The 16,479-nt window shown below is 50.2% G+C and overlaps 1 long non-coding RNA gene across 2 annotated transcripts; it reads left to right on the forward strand.

The window, feature by feature from the left end:
* Nucleotides 1-256: 256 nt before the first annotated feature.
* Nucleotides 257-15,472, forward strand: LOC134173765 (uncharacterized). 2 transcript variants are annotated; one of them, XR_009968393.1, is made up of 2 exons: nucleotides 257-276; nucleotides 14,137-15,472. It is a non-coding gene; the product is annotated as an uncharacterized LOC134173765 (long non-coding RNA). The 2 variants fall into 2 exon arrangements; XR_009968392.1 differs by lacking the exon at nucleotides 257-276 and adding an exon at nucleotides 289-438.
* The last annotated feature ends 1,007 nt before the right edge of the window (nucleotides 15,473-16,479 follow it).

A 16,479-nucleotide genomic window follows, 5' to 3' on the forward strand; every position in this document is an offset into this window, starting at 1 on the left:
GGGTCGGCTCTTTCGCACCTCGAGGGGTGCAGGGCTGCGGTCCCTCTGCCTGCTGCGGGTCATGGCGAGCACCGGGAAGCACCGGCCTCGGTCGGTGCCATGCGGACCAGGGCAGGCTCTGCCCCAGCGCCCATCGCGGTGCCGCCGCTCCGGGTTCCGCCCCGGCCCGAGCCGAGCCTCCCGCAGCCCCTTCCCCTGAGGGCGGCCGCGGCCGGGCCCGGCCCCTCTGCGCAGGGAAAGGGAAAGCGAAAGGAGCGCGGGGCCGGGCAGCGGGAGGTGAGCGGCGGACCCCGCGCAAGCCGCGCTGCGGGGAGCGGCGGGACCGGGGGAGCATCGCGGACGGAGCTGGATGCGTGAGCGGGCTGCGGGGTCAGGGGAGATGCGGCCCCGGTTCCCGTCGTGGCTCCGCGGTTCCCTCCTCCTCCTCCCCCGCCGCGGGTGAGTGTGAGCGCGGCTGAAATCAGCGCTGTTTCTGACGCTTCCTCCATCCCTGCCCGCTGCTCTGCCCGGGGATGCCGGCGCTCCTCGGCTCTGGAGTTGTCCTTCATGTACGTGCCCCCGGAGCGAGCAGGGCTGCAGGGAGGTGCGGTTTATCCCATTCCAGGTGCCTGGGTTTGAGTTTCCAGTTGTTTTTAACTCTGCCGTTGTCAGTTGTTTGAGCTGAAAACGTTCCGTCCTGGATGCGCGCCTCAGCTTGGTATTTACTGATTCTAGTCCAGCCAAGAGGGAGGCAAGGACTGACCCTTGTGTCCCAGGTGGCCCTGGTGGTGGTGATCTCTCCTTGGAGCAGCACAGCCTGCCCAGCTTCCCTCTGCTCCGAGCAAGGAATGTGCCTTTGGGAAGGGAGAATAGATTCTGTTGCCCAAGTATAAGATGATTTGCACATCCTATGAGCTTTATTTCCCCTGTTTTATGTCAGGTCAAGTCATGATTGTAGCTCTGGTGCCTTCCTCTGGGGACTGCAGAGGGCAGTGGCACCCGCAAGACACCTGTGGCTCCGGGTGCTGCTGCAGGAGCTGCCCCAGAGCAGCGCCCATCGGCGGGGGAGAGCCCTGGGGAGCAGCGTGTGGGTCACTGCGGCCCTCACTGGGGCTGCCTTGCTCTAAGGGAGGTCTCTGCAGGTTATTGTGTGTGCTGGTGGCTGTCGGGGGCTGTCCTGGTGTCCTCTGTGCTGGCACTGCCTGGCCATGGCATTGGGAATGTCCGTTCCAGACAAGACACAAATGAGGGTGCTGAGGCGCTGGCACAGGGTGCCCAGAGAAGCTGTGGCTGCCCCATCCCTGGCAGTGCTCAAGGCCAGGTTGGACACAGGGGCTTGGAGCAAGCTGCTCCAGTGGAAGGGGTCCCTGCCCGTGGCAGGGGCTGGAGCTGGAGGAGCTTTAAGGTCTCTTCCAACACAAACCAGGCTGGGGTTCTGTGATTCTGATACCCACTGTGAGGCTTCCCTTACACTACCCTGATGGCGAACACCATCAGCTGTCCAGCAATGCAAAACAGCCTCGGTCAGGCTCAGCACTGCTCAAAAGATGATGTGAGCCAAGCGCAGTGCGCTTCTGCCTTTAAAAAGGCTGTAGAGCACCCTGCAGGGGCACTTGGGCACTCTGAAGAGCTTCCAGGTCCTGAGCAGTCCTGGAAGAAGAACAGCAGCTCTGAGAGGTCTTGGAGGAGCAGCTCAGGTTGAGGATATGGGGCTGCTGGTGCTATTGCAGCGGTCAGGAAGAAATGAATGCACTGAGTTCAGCTTTACGAGTCTGATCAAAGTCTTGTGCCAGAGCATTGCCTTGAGCACTTGGAAGCATGCGTGGTTTATGTCCAGCCTCTTTGCCTTCCTCCGCACTCAGCATCTTTTCCCTTGCCTGCTGGAAGTGCAGCTTGCACTTGTCCCTTTTCCTCAATGGGCTGTTCCTCTGTTCTTGTTTAAGCCCAGTGCTGGCTGTACCCAATAGCTGTGCTGTGTGACACATAGCCCATGTCAAGCTTGTGCCCGTAGTGACTGCCTTACCCTTGGGGCCCAGACCCCCAGTGCCAGCCCTCAGCTCACAAAGCCTGGGCACGGATCCGTGTTGTTTCTGCCCATTTCTTTTCCCTCTGGAAGCCAAAGCCAGCCTCAGGCAGTGGCTTTGAGATGTCACTCATGGGTGGGAGCCACATCTCTTCCTCGTCCTGGGACCCTTGCACAGAGCCCATTGACTTCACCCCTGTGTTGGGTTTATCCCCAGGGCTAGAGGTCAAGCTCAGGTTGAGGAAAGGAAGAGCAGGTTCTTCCCTTTAGAGCTCAGGTACGCCAACCCTGCAGTCATTCTTCAGCAGATTAATGATTAGTCCAGCTTGATACCGTGCTGTTACTTGCCAGGTCTGCTGTGATGTGACAGCAAAGAGCTTTAACATAGGCTGCAGCATGGAAACACATGAAAACACAACTGGCTTTGGTTCTGTGCCACTCCTGGCCCCATAATGTATGTCGGCAGCATCGTGGGGCTTCCTCTCCTTGGTGACCCAGGGGGTCTGTGGTCACCTTTTCATCACGTGTGGTAGGTCAGGAGTTTCAGCCTCCTGCCCCATGTTTGTCACGGCTTGTTCAAGAGCTGACACCCATCCCACCCTTTCCTGTCTCATCTTGATGCTGCCGTAGCAGCCACACTTATCGCTGCACAGCAGCCGTGGACATGTGCCAAATACAACCCCAGCCTGGGCCAGCTCCGCTACAACAGCTTAAAATAAACCAAACAGAGTTTTTCCTATTAAATGCTCCAGGCTTTTCAGCTGAAGGTGCTGTGGAGCACTGCTGGGAATCGCTGGGTGCCAAATGCAGAGCTGCGAGACAGGAGGAAGCCTGGAAGGGCGGTTGTGTGTATAGGAGATGGAGAACAGAGGTTTGCAGAAGTGAGCCAGGTCGGGTGGGGAAAGCACGGCTGGGTTTGATTGAAGAAACAAGCAGAGATGGTGTCAGAGCACTCTGCCCTCGCTAGGCTGTGGTTGAGGGAGGGAAGAGCAGGTTCTTCCCTCCTGAGCTCAGATCTGCTCCCCCTGCAGTCATTCTTTAGCAGATTAGTAAAGCTCAGCCCGGTTTCATACCGTGCTATTACTTGCCTGGCGCTGTTGTGCCTTGCGGAGGTCCAGCGGAGCCAGCGCCTGCTGTTGTGGGATCACCTCCTCCTGTGTCTCCCCCTTGGGTCAGTATCTGAGGGCACCCAAGGGAACCTGTGTTTACACGTGAGATGAGTTTATCACGATACACAACTCCTGTAACCACGTTTTGCCACCCAGTTTGTGCTGTGCAGGACAGAAGTTGTGTTCATGAGCACAGTAACTTGCTCTGCTCATGAGCCCATCCATCCCCACTAATCCATCCATGTATCATCTATTCCTCCTCCAGTAATGCCAGCCTTGCGCAGATCCCTTCCAACCCAAACCATTCTAGGACTTTAGCAAAGTATATAGAATCATAGAATCACAGAATAGTTCAGGTTGGAAAGGACCTTAAGATCATCCAGTTCCAACCCCCCTGCATGGGCAGGGACACCTCACACTAAACCATCTCCCCCAAGGCTCTGTCCAACCTGGCCTTGAACACCGCCAGGGATGGAGCATTCACAACCTCCCTGGGCAACCCATTCCAGTGCCTCAGCACCCTAACAATATCCACAACTTATCCTTGTGCTGCTAAATTTAAGAGCCCAAATAACACTGTGCCCCTGGAGGAAGGGGAATGCCTTGTGTGACTTTACTGACCTCAGTGGTCTAGAGAAAAGCCTCAGGGCAGCTTCTCCTCTCTTCTTTACCAGCTCTTGGGAGCATCAGTCTCCTGCTGTTGGAGGCGATGGTTTCATGGGTGAGATGCTGTTGTTTCAAGTGAACCCTACCGAAGGAGGTTTTATACAAGTTATGCAACTTCAGTGGTGTTCCTCTGGTGCACAGTTCATTAACCCAGTGATTAAGCTGAATCAAGCTCACTCGCTTTCCCTTATAAGCACCTTGTTTTCTATCAGCAAATTGGCAAGGGCTGCAAAACCAGTTCTGCCACTCGTTTACAGGAAAGGGTGCATCTTATTTACGGTAGATCTTAACTTCACTGGGTGAACCAGAGGTGCCTGCTGGCACCTCCATGTGAATCAGCAGCTTTGCTCCTGACTCTACAGATGAAACAGCATTTGCCTCATCCCATGGTGCAGAGCGGGGAAATCCGGCTGCCCTTGTGTGTCTGGACCAAACCCCTGGTGGATGCTGCAGGAATGTGTCCCAGTCCCACTGTGTCCACAGGCAGGTCCCACAGTTTAGGAGTTACCAATGGATGAAAGGCAACCGCACCATCGGGTCTCTGAGAGTGAGAGCACACCAGGAGCCTGAAAACAGAATTCAGTTTTAATCTGGAGAAAACTGAGTTTTATCAGTCTCCATTTATCACATTTCTGTCTGTGTAGCCTCTTGGAGTTAATGATTTCCAGAGGATATTGGTCCCCAGACGGGCTGCGCAGTGGAAAGGTTGCATTAGGGACTATTTATTGTCACTAGGGCAGCAGCGTGTGTGCGGGCTCCTTTATGCAGCCGCTGCTTTCTGCTCCCCCGACTTTCTGCTGCTGAGGAAGTGGCTTTGCAGAGCATCCCCGTTGCAGGTTGACTGATGTGATTTTGCTTCTAGTGATGTGTTATTATGGATGTGTTAGATCAAGTAGATGTGCAGCAGCAAGATGGAACTGGAAGTGTTCAGGGTTGGACATGGCAGGGGTTGGAACCGGGTGAGCTTTAAGGTCCCTTCCAAAACAAACCAGTCCATAACTCTGTTACCCATCTGCTTTTAATGCACATTGATAAGTTGCTGTTTATCACCTATATCTGGTTTTGTCAATGTATTATGTTGTGGTTTAAGTCTTTTTGTTGCTGATGGATGATGAAACATGCCTGAATGCAGCAGGCTCTTGTGAGGTTAGTGATGATGGAGATGGCTGGAGCTGGTGAAGCTGACCTGATTTTATGCCCCTTATGAGACAAGGGTGACTGAAAGCGACATAAAACAAGCAGGCATTGAAATTCCACGTGTGGTATTTGCATGGATCAAGGCTCCCTTCTGGGAGCCTTTCCTGGGGGAGCAATGCCACCTCTTTTCCTTGACAAGGATGGACCAGCCCCATTTGCAGCCTAGGCAGTGCCACGGCTGCTGCTCCCGAGAGGGTTTAACTGAGCAGTGGAGAAACCAACATGTGTTTGTGCTGAGATAATGGGGCAGAGAAGAGATTAGATAAAGAGAAAGGATTGTTCTATCCATTCAACCCTTGGAGTTCAGCCCCAGGAGAAGCCAGAGCAGATGCAGGGAGGAGGATCACGGGTCAGGGGCAGTGCTGCTGCTGCTGCTCCATTTTGCTTCCTCACTAACATGCACTAATTTTTGCATCCTGGCATTTTTGCCTCCCTTTCAGGAGGAAAAGGCACAGCCAAAAGCCTTTTGGGGAGGTCAGGAACCGCAGCAGCAACCGTTCCATTTTGAGAGGCTTTTCTGGCACAATAAACAGCATTGTATGAAATAGCCAACACTTCCCAAGTAGCCGTTGCATCACCTTCCTCTGCACAAGTATTGTGGTTAATAAAAGTCGAGTGTGTGACAACCTGCCCATAACAGCATAAAGACAGGAGGTTCTGCAGCACGTGAAGGTGCTCTGGAAGAGCTGCCTCTAAAAGAGCTTTAACTTGTATTACCCTCCTCCAAAACTGGTTGTATTGGTTCCAATAGATGAAGAACAGTGCACTGTAATCGTGTGAGAGTGTCCCACAGGTACTTTAAGCTGGAATCACCTGCAGCAAAGCTCTTCCTCTCTGCCTTCCCTAAGAGCTCCTGCCACCCCCGGGCATCCCTCTCCAGCTGGCCCACATTGGATGGGGCTTGGAGCAAGCTGCTCTTGTGGAAGGTGTCCCTGCCCGTGGCAGGGGTTGGAGCTGGGGGAGCCTTAAGGTGCCCTCAATCCAACAGTCTATGATTCTGTGGTTTCCAAGCAGCTGTAGTGCAAACTCCCACTCCTCTCCATCCACACCCCGAGCCGTCCCAGCTGAGCTGCTGAGCCTTATTGCCAGCACTCTGTTCAAAGCCAATTTGGTTTCTTCTCTGTCGAGCAAACAACAGACTTACGAGCTGAAGCAGGTTTTCTTGTGTCAACAACCCAATCTGCAAGTCCTCCTTGTGCTGATTTCCTTGTTTAGAGAGAACCCTCTGTTTGGCATAGTGCGCATCCCTCATGTGCAGGGAGCGGCTGCTGTTTGCCATGGTGGAGTCACCACTGCTATTTTAAGGCACTGATGCCCCAGGTGAGTTTCTCAGCTGGGAAATGACTCCTTTATTTGCAGGGGTTGAGCAGTGAGCCCTCCCTCCTCTTTCTGAGCTACCCTCCTCCCTAGCTGGGTATAGCCCCAGGTGGAGAGGAGCTTTGCCATTGAACTCAGCAGATCACAGCTCACCCTGCAGCTTCCTTTAGATGCAGCACTCCAGAGGACCCTCAAGCTTTCCAACTTTGCTCTTGTCTTTGGAGAGGAAAGCATTCCCAAAGCGCTTTTTCTTGCAGTTTTTTGATACCCAGCCCATTTCAGATGAAGCTTAGGTGAGTCCTGCCCTGGGTATAATGCTTGGCTGCACACCAGCAAACCCAGACTTGTGACCTTCATTACAGGACTCATGCCATTGGCTCGGGTTTTGTTTGGTATGTTTGAGAGGAATGGAGGATGCTGTCTCCCAGCCAGAATAAACAGAACTGAGACAGTTTGGGGGGGCGGGGGGGAAGTGTATCTATTTGTTGAAGTACTTCTTACTCTTTAATTTATCTTGTCCTTTGTTTAGAACCAAGAGCAGACACAGAGCAAGGGACAAAAAAGCCTCTATGTGTGTCCAGTGATACGATATTCACTATTATAGTACCAAATCTGTTTGAGAACGTCTGCTCTTTTGCCTCCAAAGCACGATGGGGAAATGAAAAACGTATCCATTGTGGCTGCCCCTATTTTCTTATTGAAGTAATACAGCTGGAATGTGGATAAGCTGCTGCCCTGGGAGTCACGTCTGTAGCTGCTGCTTGCTCTATGCTCTGGTTGTGGGGTTAGGTACACACCAAGGCAGAGATGTGCACCACTGCCCTGTCCCCCTTCTCCTCATACCCTGCTTTCCATTAGAGGCCATTTGGGCTGGACTGGAGCATCCAGGTCTTCATCCAAACAGAGACAGTTGGAGAAGCAGAGCCAGGCTTGCCAGCCCACCTTATAAACACCCTTAACTCAAAGGCTGGCTCACTGCAGACCATGCAGCCACGTTTCTGACCCTCTGCTTGCCCTAGGATGAGTTTTGCCTTCCTTATGTGCCAATGGCCCCACCACAGGAGCCGGGCAGGTGCTGGCTGCGGTGAGCTGGGGACTTGCGAGGTATCTTGAGCCTGAGGAAGGTGAACCCAAGAAGGTGACTGTGCTGTGGTGAGCCCCGTGGCTGTGTTATGGCCTTGAGCAGGAAGGTCTGTAGCTTCCAAGTGAACTTTGTTTGTTCGGGCTTGCAACGTTGCCGTGTTTGCCTTGGATGTGTTTCTGTGTACGTGTCTGGTTTCCTCCTGGCACTGCCGTTTCTGAGAGCTGAGTGCATGGCAGTGCAGAAACAGCCCTGATGGCTGAGGCCGTGTCAGCAGGAGCTTTCCTTTGTCGTTGGTATAATGCTGGAAAGAACACCCTGCTCCTCCAGCTCCAACCCCTGCCACGGGCAGGGACCCCTTCCACTGGAGCAGCTTGCTCCAAGCCCCTGTGTCCAACCTGGCCTTGAGCACTGCCAGGGATGGGGCAGCCACAGCTTCTCTGGGCACCCTGTGCCAGCGCCTCAGCACCCTCACAGGGAAGAATTCTGTGGGTGCCTCTATCACAGTGGGTTGAATTAACAGGAATTAGACACCCTGAGAGCAAATCCTGTGGTTTGAAGGAACAAACCCAATCACGATGATCAGGGTTGCTGTGGTGAGGAGTGTCCATGGTTGCTTTAAACCTGGCGGGGTAGGTAGTGCCAGGTATCCTTGGAGCCAGGCGAAGGGTCACTGTGCCATAAATAAGAAGTCATGATGTACTGCATGAACCTTGAGTCACCAGGATGGGAAATACTGCTTCTTGTAAATCGGTGCGAAGCGGAGCTGAGCAGCACACAGCCTGGCAGAGGCTGTTTTGGGTTGGTCTGCACAAAGAGAGCAGCTAAGCCCATAGCGGGGTACCCTTTTGCCAGAAAACTGGCAAAGCAAAACTATCTTGGCTTTTTTGATGGAGCTTGGAGCAAGCTGCTCTAGTGGGAGGCGTCCCTGCCCATGGTAGGGGTTGGAACTGGATGAGCTTTAAGGTCCCTTCCAACACAAACCAGTCTGGGATTCTATGATGATGTTTCTCTCATGGAATGCTTCAAGAGCATTTCAACCTACTGGAAATGAAAAGCATCACTGAGGGAACTTCCTTGGAAATCACATGGCTGCAAGCAAAGTGCTTTGTCAGAACAAGCAGATTGACTGAACAGGTTTGTCTCATCCTCGGGCTTACGCAGTGAAGTGGGCAGTGTGCTTCATACCCAGTTAGCTGCGGCCTAATAGCAAGGGTAATTTTGGCTGCTGGGCTGCACACAGAAAACTGCTCTCACGTCCAGGTATTGTAAAATGCACTCATAAAACAATTGAACTCTCTTGCTAAGTTAATCCTGCTCTGCAGCATCACAAGTTGCTGATGGAGGTCTCTGATTTAATCAGCACTGTTTAATGAGCGCAGCTAGCACTTTGGAGCTGTGTTACAACCAGCATTTCCTAGACTTATGTATGTAATTTAGTTTCATTTTAGCCTTGCTAGGTTCACCCTGAAATAACCCTTCCAGCTGCCATGGGAAGCATCTTTTCCTGTCCAGCAACAGGAAGAAATGGCCCAAGTCAGTCTGACTTTTGGGCAGTGAGGGGGAAATAAAGCCTTCCCTTTATGGATCTCTGACAGCCTTGCAACATAATAGATTTGAAAAGGAGTATTCAGTTGGGATGCTTCCCAAGGTCCTTAGCCATAGCTTTTAGCCTTGTCTCCTTTGCTTCCAGAGCGCTGCCCTGCCCTGGTTTTGGTCCTTGTAGAGCAATCTGCAGCCCTGGGGCACTGGCACATGTGAAGCATTTGCAGCCTTTTGCGGTTTCATATCTTCAGCCCTTTTCATCTGAACCTCTCTGATTGCCCCATAAACATTAATGAATTGTTTTAGTATGCATCACCTGGCTAGCAAGAGTGTCGGTATTCCTGTTTTATAGATGATGAAAGTACAGAATAGAGAGGAAAAGCAAATAGCAGCAGGTTTCCTGATGCTAATCTTCAGCTTCAAGTGTTGCTTCATGCTTCCTGTTGATGTAGAGAGTTCCCACCATGACCTTCATTATAGCGTTGGTTCACATGATTAAGGTGAATGAAATTATCAGAGTTACTCATCTAGGCAGGCAGCTTAGGTTTTCCATACTCCTGCGTTTGCTTTCTTGTTTTAATTTCATTGCTAGAATGAATTAAGGCTTGATTAAGGCGATAGAAGGAGATGTTTGGGTGCTCCCAAGATAAAGCATTCTTCCTTGCCCACGCACTGATGTTCCAACTCTCCCTCCGGCGCTTGCAGTGCTGGCAGGTAGCTCCAAAGGCTTCCTCCTGTGGTTACCTCCGCTATCTCCCACCTCTGATTAATTGTTCTCAAGTAATTGCCTTTGAATTGCCTCCTGCTTTCTTCTCCGCAGTCAGGAGTGCAGGGCTGAGGTCTCCCTGCTTGCGGGGCGCTCTGTCTGCCAGAACTGTGAGTGATGGCTTTAGCTCATCCTCATTGCCGCCGTATCCTCACCAGGTATCTGGGCCCTTGGGAGCCTTAGGAATTGCACTTTCCATTGAGAACTGCTGCACTGGACGTTTTAAGGGAATGAGGGAATAAGGGAGGGGGGCTCACACAGGAAAGCCCGGAATCACGTGAATTCCCAACAGATGCATTTTGGTTGGAACCATCAGAAACTGGAAATATGAGTCAACAGTTTATCCCATGTGAGGCTGACTCGGCTGTTTCTCAGGGCTGCAATAGCTGCCAGCAGTGCCCTGAACCTCACTGCAGCCCTGCCCTGCCTCTTGCACTCGCAGGTGGGTGATGCCTGATTAACGTGGATGAGGGAGGAGCTGAGTGTTGCAGCATCAGCTGAGAATTAGGCATGGTCTATCCTCATGCCTCATGCACACCTCTGCTGCTGCACCAGAGGCTGGGCCAGGTTGGAGCAGGAGCTGAGGGTGCATAAGGAGTCTCTTCTCCTTGGCAATCCCGTGTCTCTCAGGTTTCAAGGCTTTTGGGTGATTTTGCTGTGAGAAAGCTGACTGCATTCACCTGACATGGGAACAGCAAGAGCTTGAGGCAGCATTTACATGTCAAGCAGGAAAAAAGTTGAAGAGTCGAAGCAGCCATTGATAAAAGGAAGAAAAACACTTGAGTACATTGAATGGGACATCTAGTCTAGGCCTTGCTTTGCCTAGAAGGTTGGAGCAGGTGATCTTTGAGGTTGCTTCCACCCTGGGATTCTAGGATTGAATGTCCTCTGTGTTTGATGCTCTGAATGTTTCAGCCTGGTGGCTTCCATCACACAAGTACGCTCACCCCCTCCTCCCATGGTGTGCTGTATTAATAACTACACGCTGAGCTCTGCATGCGGGGAGCTGCAGCCCTCCCAGAGCTTACGGACCCAAGAGGGTGAATGAGCAAAGCCCCAGGAACATCTCATCCATGGCTGTTGAGACTTGGAGCTGGTTTTGGAGCCTGAGTTTAGCAGAATGCAGCACCACCGAGCCTACTTTCTGTGCTTTATTAACAGATGAGAGCAGGGGATTAAAGAGGTCAGTCCTCTGCTCTTGTAAACTGGCATGTGCAAGCTTCGTACCTGCACTCGCTTGATGTGCATCCAAGAGTCTTGCATGGACCTTGTGTACTATAGGGTTGGAGTTGGGGATTTGTCAGAAAACAGAATTTCTGCCCTTAGCATCCGTTGGAGCATGTGTCTGCTCACGGTGCTTCTGCACTTACACCCCGCCAGTGTCATTTCCACTGCCTTCCTTTCTGCCTTCAAGCAGGGCAATAACTCAGAGCACTGGCACATAACAGCGCTCAGTGAAGTCCTCAGCAGGATGGGGAACTCAACGCAGGCCTCACAATGGACATAAAAAGGGAGGAAAACCAGCACTGCTTTCAGTCTGCAAAGCATGTACCCAGCAGGAAGCCGCCTGGGAGCTGCCTTCCCATGGGGAAGCACCCAAATCCTTGCCCTTTCAGCTCTGAAGGGGCTGGATCTGCTCTACAGAGATAGTTTTTGATGGGCTCTTAGTAAATAAGTGGGGTCCCCCCTGCCCAGCCTTTTCCACCCGCCCTGGGAGCTGGCACCCACCATAAGAACTGCAGCGACTGGAGCACGCAGATAGGCACGACGCCAAGGCAAAGATGCCTTTTGGTTGACCTAGGAAGAGCAAAAACGTTGAGTATGGGAAAAAAAAGAGAGAGAGACCCTTGGAGGAAGTTCTGAAAAATCACATAAATAAGTCTGTGAACTTGGCCGCTGTACAGCGGCGGTGCTGGAAATAGCTGCACAACCCAGGCTGAGCAGAGCTTCAGAGAGCTGTGGTTTCTGAAGCGTGAGGAGCAGGGTGAGAGGAGGAAGGTGATGCCGCAGCTCACGGCGAGGGCTCGCTCTGTTTTGGTGAAGTTGCCTCCTTTATCATCTCGCACATTTGAAGGTCAACTTCAAGCTTGCATTTCTTGGCTTGGTTTTAGATGGGCTCCAAAGGTGCTTGCTTGAGCTTGGAAAAGAAAAGCCATAAGCAAATGAAACAGTCTCTGCAGGAAACTTTGACATAAGTTCTGTGACTCAACCTACTGATATTAGCAGTATTATGTAAGTTGGCCTTGATGTTTTCTTCTTGTCTTGTCAGTGTGTTGACGGGTGTTAATGGAGATAAAAGAATTTGTCGGGTATGAAGCTGAAACCCCATATTGTCAGGTTTTTCAGTCACCCTTTCTAAATACAGCATAGGAAGGGTCTCCAGTGAGCCCCTCTCTGAGGGCAGTCACCCACTGTGGTGCTCCTTAGTATCAAAACAGGGCAGGATGCATCAGGAAACAGGGCTGCATCCCCTGGGGACAGACTTGTTTGTGGTCATGAACGTCCATGGGATAGCACCAAGGTTAAGTTAAAGGTTAAATACATTGTGCTGTGAGTGGTGCAGGTTGGCTGAGGACTCTGACCACAGAAGTGAGGTCAGGAGGTGCAAAAGTTCCTTAGCAACTTCATGGGTTGATGGTGGCTCAGGTGGACACAGGTCAGGGGCTGAGAAAACCCCAAGTATTTCATCTCATTTCCACAAGACAGCTGCTCATGGTGGGGTTTCTTGTTATAATAAACACAACTGAAGCCCTTTATTTTGGCTTTATATTTATACGGGGTGATTTATGCTGGTGGGAAATTCCCTTTTGATCTAAATCACGTTTCCTGAGACAAAAGCGCGGTGATGAGCAAGCTCCAAACAACTCAGATTTCAACATTTGTTTTAGTTGTTTGAGACAAACAATGCTCTGCACATTGAAGTATTTGATTTCATCTCATTTCGTGATGTAGTTGAGTCACCCCTTTATGTTCATGTGCTTTCTATTGCTAACCAGCACTGGCTGTGTACAAGGCGCAGGTGACGGATGCTGTGGGAGTGATGCCAGCTCATGTGGCTTTCCACTGACTCCATAAATAAGTAGGACTGCCACCAGCCCTCGCTGTTGTGTAGGGAAATTCAGCTGAAACACGGTTGGAAGCCCTGTAAGTGCAGGATACAGCCACAGCTGCTTCCCAGGATGATGCCTGAGTTCATCCTACCCGAACAGGAATGGCTGAGAAGTGAGGAACCTTCTGCAAAGGGCTTGTCCTGGGGTTTACATCAGCTATTTCCAACCTTCTTTTGAGTGGTTGATGGTTGTTGCTTATTAATATTGGTCAAGGAATTTTACATCATCCAGCGGGTGTGTTTTAGGTTAGGGCTGGCTGCTGACAGGAAAGCATTAAGCAGTGCCTTTGCATGAATGAAAGAGAATAAGCTGAAATGCACGCCAAGTACAATGTTTTAGAGCACCAGAACAATCTGATCTACTACTTATTTACATTCCCTTTTCCAGAAGCTGAAAACGATGGAAATAAAGCTGAAGGCTGGAGCTTATCCCCATGCCAGAGCCATCTCCTGGGTCTTCAGCAGCGCAGAATTCCTTGTCTTGGTTCGCATTTCTCATTGTATGCAATGTGCTTGAGTTTCATTGCTTGGGTAGCCATAAACTCCAGAGCTTCAGATACCTCCTTGATCTATTCCTAGCCAGCAGCAAGCCCTGCATTAGTCATTGTGATGCACAGGACAAGGCATGGAAAGCCTGCAAGTCCCAGCATGACCGAACACCTCCAGCTCGTTCTTGTTACAAGCTGGACATTGTCACATCCAAGTGTTTAAGCATTATCTTGGGTCATGCAGAAAGCAGATCTTAGACAGTAAAAGCACCTTTGGACAGCACAGGAGGTAAGGAATATGTGAAATTGTTTTTCACAGTGAGCTGAGGAGGCAGAAATGGGTAAACTTTGGGGAAGCAGAGGCTCTGCGAGGACACCCACGGCTCTTGGTGGAGGGTTACAGAAGTTTTAGGATCCCCAGTTTAGGTTTTTCACCTTCCAGCTGGACCGTGAGGAGAGAATCCTTGTCTTGGAAGTGACCTCAGGTAGGAGCATTAGAAAATGCAGTTCTCCATCTTCATGTCTTGCCGTGGTGATGCCTTCTGCAGGGCAGACCCTGCTGTCCGCTGAAGGAAACACTGTCAGCTGGTTTGGTACCAGTGCGGTAAAAATGTGTGCGTGTGTGTAAATATAAATATAAATATATAAAAATAATATAAAATATAATATAACATAATATATCATAATATAATAAATATATATATATAAATATATATCTAAATATAACACTTTCAGGGAGAATGGGTATCGGCATGTAAAAAAATCAATACATTTTGGCGAAGAAAGAATTCTTTTTACCAGCTGATCTAAGAATACAGTAATATTCAATATGCTAACATTGCCCCTTTCTTTACAGCTCCTGATCCATGGTTTATAGCCAGAAGAGGCACGGGATGAAGCCAGAGCTGGGAAAGGTCCCTGTTGGAAGCAGGGATGTGGATGCTCGTGGAGCCGCGGTTGATGGGCTGCACACCCGGAGCCTGGGCAGTGGCCATGGGGAAGCTTTCACCGTGCAGCAGCTGTTGGGTGGCTGCTGTGACAAGGGGACACTGCAGGGAAAAGCAGAAGAAAGTCGGTTGAGTCACTCCTGCTCCTGCATCCAGGCTCTGAGCCACGCGCTTTGCAACTGGGAAAGACTAAGATCTTAGTTCTGGCGTTCCTCATGCCTGCTGCAGCCAGAACACAGCCTGTGCCTGCTCTTCGTGGGGGCGTTGGGAATGCTGGCATTGCAGCTGTGTGGTTTTAGGTCACTTCCAGAGAAGCGGATTCATTCTGATGGAAGCAGCCAACTGCCTCGGCACGCAGCCGTGGTGTGAGGCAATGAAGGATGGTTGCCACCTCACATCGCGTCGCTGTTGGAGGTTTTGACCTTGTTTGTGTCTGTTACTGCTGGATTTACCTTCACTGACGTTCAAACTCTGACCCTACCAAGGTCGTTATCAGGTCCCTCTGGATTTCAGTGGCCAAATGACCAAAACCAGGGATCCCAGCAAGGGCTTCCCCTGCCTAGCGCAAAAGAAAGACCAACCTCGGCTGAACTAACTCATCCCACTTCAATCCCTCTCTTCAGGAGCACGTTTCGCCTTCCTGGAACTACTTGGTTCATTAGAAATCAGCTTGTGAATGTATCAGGAATGTAAAGCTCATATTCCCACAGGCACATGGGGACATGGTGGAATGAATGTGTATATTGTATCTCTACAATACAGCCTCTGGGGTTGTCACACTATTTGAAGGAGGTTTGAAACAGGGACTTCACTAACTGAGCAACTATATGTAGGTTTCTTATCCTAAAATACAGTGCTATACCTACTCAGATATTATTTAGAAAGCATTTGATAAGTAGCATCATCTGCACTGAAAATTAAATTAAGGATGTTAAAGAGGAGTTTAATAAAACAGGTTTTGGGAAAAAAAAAACAAACATCTTTGAAGATTCACATTTTAGTTCAGATTTCAGATGCAGATTTCCTCAAGGATGCTGGCAGGATGCATTTCTCCTTTGTATATGTAACATTTGTCCATATAGGCCATTATACAGCTCCTTTCAAGCTGAGTCTTATCCTGGAATACAGCAAAAGCCAGATTTAAGATATGAAACTGGAGATGACCACATTTCATACTGCATAAAATGCACCTCTGGAGTTTTCAGTTCTTCTTTTTTGATGTATTACAAATGTATTTATAAAGTATTGTGGCTGATGAGCTAAAAAGGGGGGGGGGGGAGAGAGAGAAAAAAAAAGAGGCAGAATCCCTGTGGCTTTGGATATATTCACTTCAAGTTTGTGGTTACTGTTTCCCAGGCTGCTTAGAGGTGAGTGTAAGTTCAGTAATCGTATTGCTGCTTCACCGGTCCCTGCTGGTGTTTCTAAATGACTCTGAGAGATGGTGAAAACCAGACCTGTAGTGAATTGCATCCTCCTTGTTATGTGTTTTAAGATGGGGACACAACACAGAACCCGTGTGCCCGGATCACACTCATTCCTTGCCCTCCTCCATCCCTGCAGCCTGCAGTGGGTGCAAACCCGCTGCGTTCTCCTCTGAATTGACTGCATTACCTGTGGCTCCAGCCACGCCGGTTTCCTCCTTTGCACTAGAAATCCTGCGTTAGGTAGTGGTGATGGAGACACCAGATTTGTGTTTGATGGAAGGTAAAGAGCTGCTCGGGGTGGAAGCCGCAGTCACTGTGCACAGGACCCCCATCTGCTGCAAGCATTCAAGTGTTGTGAACAGAGAAATCCTGAGCAGCACTTCCCTTTCTCACTGCTGTTATCTGTGCACCCACTCTCTAAACCCCTCTTTTCAAAATCCAAACAGCTTTTTCCTCCTTAATCTTTGAGAGGTTTTACTTTAACCTCATTAAACTCCACTGCCCAATTCCAAAGCAGATTGGGATGAAGCAGCTGACAGGTGAGGATATAAGTTACAAACTGGTACTGAAGAAACACCCACAATAAAACAGCCTCTCCAAATGTGTTTTTAGACAGCATACAATACCCTGAGTTACAATAGGAAGAAGCAGGAAGTCCCTGTTTGGCAGAATTATGTTAGGAATTAAACCAAGCCCAGTCTCTGGGTACAGCCAAGGAAGGCTGTTGTCTGTTGGCTCGTGTGGTCGGTTGCTGCGGTGCTGGGATATATTTATGTGGTTTATGATGTAAATATAAGTAAGCAGAAACATAAACCTGCCCCTCTACTT

This window comes from Pezoporus occidentalis, unplaced genomic scaffold, assembly GCF_034315485.1.
Source record: "Pezoporus occidentalis ecotype Australia unplaced genomic scaffold, CSIRO_AGI_Poc_V1 ctg55, whole genome shotgun sequence".
NCBI classification, from domain to species: Eukaryota; Metazoa; Chordata; class Aves; order Psittaciformes; family Psittacidae; genus Pezoporus; species Pezoporus occidentalis.